The 3,859-nt window shown below is 34.6% G+C and overlaps 1 long non-coding RNA gene across 1 annotated transcript; it reads left to right on the top strand.

Annotated features, from left to right (window-relative positions):
• The first annotated feature begins 302 nt into the window (after positions 1 to 302).
• LOC140338679 (uncharacterized) lies at positions 303 to 3,087 on the top strand. The gene is made up of 4 exons (XR_011922299.1): positions 303 to 707; positions 1,322 to 1,394; positions 2,502 to 2,689; positions 2,807 to 3,087. It is a non-coding gene; the product is annotated as an uncharacterized lncRNA (long non-coding RNA).
• Positions 3,088 to 3,859: the final 772 nt, after the last annotated feature.

Here is a 3,859-nt window from a genome sequence, read left to right as displayed (position 1 = left end):
GAGAAACTGATTGTGAGTACTGTGTACTGTGAAATCAGAGTAAGCCTATTTATTAGAAAACAGGACGCTATGTAAATGTTAAGGACCAAAGGCAAGGCTGGAGTCCAGATTAAACTTTAACTTTTAGACAGATGGCCTACATTCTCATCACACTTTTTATTATGCAAAATTTATGGTTGACTTGATAACTGCAACAAGGCTCTAAAGCAGCAAAGCGACCTCAAACTTTAACATTTACACCACATGCAGCAGGTCTGATGTTCCTTTAATGTTGCTTGTGCCAAATATCTCTACTTTTCCAATTAGCTCAACTTTTGCTTTATCGGTCCATAGCACATTATTCCAAAAGTCTTAGCTAAAATGTTTAATGATAAACTATAATCTTATTCTAGTGTTCTATGTGGACACAAAAGGCTTTTTCCCGACATGCAGGAACCTGGCCCGTGCAGGGTAAATTTGGGCAGTCTCTGATTTTATATGCATCACTTTAACTGCAACTAGTAATTCTTGCGGATCTAAGGATGATGGACAACAAACGACCGTAATGGAAGTGAAAGGGGAGAGAGCGCAGGCGGGGTGCTGCTCTATCATTCTCCCCCTTCCCTCTCCATAGAGCAGAACGGTGCATCGTGCATCACTCATGCTTCGTGCAGTCATTAGTCGTTGAAAGGATTGTTAAAGATCCTTTCCAACAACAGTTATTGCAGGTGTGTACATAGCTCTACTTGCAGATCCTATGATGAAATGCTGGACTCTTTGGACATCAAGCTGTCTGTCCTTGGGCTGCATTTGATGTATTGGTTAGTTCTGGAAAATTTAGCAGTCATTTGAAATCTATGCCACGTGTATAATATATTCATTACAGCAGAATGGTTGATTCAAATAAGAAACAGGGACAGGTACCACCTGCCTAATCTCTAAGGATGTTCTAATCTGAAACGTAATTTGGAACCCCTTATTATTTTGTGACAATCTGCATTTTAATTAATTTATTTCCTAAAGATTTTACACCAAGATTTAATATTTAGGTATATTATCTTTACATTAAGGCACTGTATGAATATGGATCTAATGTTTTGCTGTCCAAACATGATGAAAAAAAATAATTTCTTTGAAGTGTAATCACAAGACTATAAGACCAATTTTTACAAATGTTGTGTATGGGCTTTATTCCACTAATTACACTGAATTGTATGTAAACAGATATTACTGCACTGTATTCTTCAATGTAAAGATTCAGTATACAGTTTTATGGCTAAAAATATGTTCATGTGCAGCATGTCTTGCATAAAGAAACAAGTAATTATTTTCTATCCCACAGAATAGAACAACAATAGAACAAGATATGCAAGAAACTAAACTGCATGGAAGCTCATCAAAGAATGATAATTTTGGTATAGTAATTAACTTGTTGCATCCTTTTTAGTGTAGTGAAAAGCATGGAAACACTTAAATTAGCACCTTATTCATTACTTTAGTTCATTATTTAGTTCTTTATTTTTCCCAGTAGAGTAAAGCACACCCTGGGGGAGCATTGTGTCCACTAGAAATGGGAATCTCTAAAATTGTTCTAAATATTGGAGGGTTTTTCATTTATCTAGCACAGCCAAGTCCAGCAGATCTGTTTTTATATGCTAACTGTCCAAAACTCCCTCTTTTACCTCTAGTCTGACTCAATCATAACCCCAGGAGGTCCTCACCATAGGTTCAATTTGTTAAATAAAAATCCCCCTAAATTCCTCACTAAACCATAAAATAAATGGTACCACTCAACATTAAAGATAATGTGATTAACATTTCAGGAACTTGAAACTAGCTATGTTGAAAACTATATAATATATGCTATGACACTGCAGCACATTGGAGTAGCCCTGACAAATTGAAAACCGATTGCCATCACACTTGATTGTAATGTAACAAATGCCTAGTATATGATTTATATAGTCTAAACGGCAATATACTGCAATCATCAGCCACATGCAGCAGTGAAGCATCTATAACCAATATTAGGAGGTCATAAATATTGTTAATATGTCTTTTTCATTTTTACAAATGCAGAATATCTGTACTAAAGAAAAATCCACTATTTTGCTTTTACCAGCAGTGTTCCTTCATTAGTTTTATTATATTTTTTTTTACTGGAGTGCTTAAAATGTTTCAGTTAGATTTCTTTTGCTGGCTGATAAAACTGGTAAAAGCTGTCATGGTAAAATTAGTTTACATGGTTTCCAGCACTGTCCTAAAAGAAAATTTAACTTAATCAGCTTGCATCTTTACAGTGAGTTCAAGCAGGCATTGTTCTGTAATCCCCATATATTACTGTTTATGCTGTTGGGAGGATTCATCCAACATGCATAAAAGGAGGGTTTGCAAATTGGATAAATCTCAAATGTTTCTTTCAATTAGAACCCTGCATGCATATATTCCTAACTTGGTTTAAATTTGTGTTCTGCCGCACAATTGCTTATTGGGTTTAATATCTGTATTCCTGTGGTTCCTAGGTTTTTCATCTTGTTCAAAAAACAAAAGAAGCACTTTGGCATCCGTTATAGCATCCTCTCACCAAACATTGGAGTCTAGTAATATTTCTAAAAGTTTAATTCACCATTCTACTCAGCACAGCACAGACTATGAAGATGATGTGGAAAATTACGGATCAATAGAGGATACAGAATTGTGTATAAGTCAGGTTCATATATTTTATATACCTATACGTTTGAAATATAATATAGGCATAGACATTTTGTTCAAAGGGACTGGAATGGGGATAGGCAATTATTTCTGATTTATTCTTATTTTTTCACAGGAAGAAGACACTTGGCTTAGAGAAGTATACAATCTGACTTATTGGTAAAAGAAACCAGAATGAACATTAGAGTCTGTTTACCCTGGAAATCAGTTCATGATAATTGTTTGCTTATATCTTGCCATATTTTTTCTATGTATATGTCTGCTATATCTTATATAGGAGCAAAACATCTCTTAAGCAAAAAGTGGTGATTCCTGGGAACCTGTAAACTTGCTCTACAAGACCATGTATTACATACAAATATTAAATAAATAAATAAATAAATATATATATATATATATATATATATATACATATATATAGGAGGAATGTTAAGTGTGCGGCTTGGGCTCCTATTTCCGTCAAAATAGATGAAAATAGGTGAAGGGATTTTGATATAAAATGTGTGCAAAATACATTCCTTACATATAGAATGTGAAAGAGTTTCACGCTTCTTTATTACACATCAACCTAAATAAAAAGAGCTCATGCACCACCATAAGGTTCTTTTTTATAAGGATCCTTTTTTTTAAACAATGTTCAAACATGGCAAAGGCAGCCACCACCATTGGACTAAAATGTTCTGTGTTCCATGTTAAAGTAGACTATCATTACACTTAATAAAAAAAGGAAAGGGAAGGGCACTTTGGGCATCTTAGGGGCAATAAGGGACCCAGTGATCACATTGCTATGGAATAACTAAGGGTATATAATGGTTCTACTAACAGCAATGCATTTTTTAAAAGTATTTTTTTTTTTTTTTTTTGACGACCCTACTGATCATCTACTTTGATGATCAACTTTAGGAAAGAGTAATAGCTGAAACAAATATATATTTACAACATGTAATCTATATAAAATGTTAACAACTAGTAGATGTAGTGATCATTTGAGAATTGATCTACAGCAGCAAAGCTCTAACAGAAGAAATCAACATGGCAGATGCAGTGTGCTTGTGCTCTGGGTGGGAGTATACACCACGTGATTCTTTTACCTGTATAGATAAATTGACCCCTGGCTGTTGGCATCCTCTTCTTCTTTTTGATGACCTGAGTTGTGGGTGGTCCTTAG

This window comes from Pyxicephalus adspersus, chromosome 9 (genome assembly GCF_032062135.1).
Source record: "Pyxicephalus adspersus chromosome 9, UCB_Pads_2.0, whole genome shotgun sequence".
In the NCBI taxonomy this organism is placed as follows: Eukaryota; Metazoa; Chordata; class Amphibia; order Anura; family Pyxicephalidae; genus Pyxicephalus; species Pyxicephalus adspersus.
Note: the sequence above shows the minus strand (reverse complement) of the source record. Positions and strands in the feature narration are given on the sequence as shown.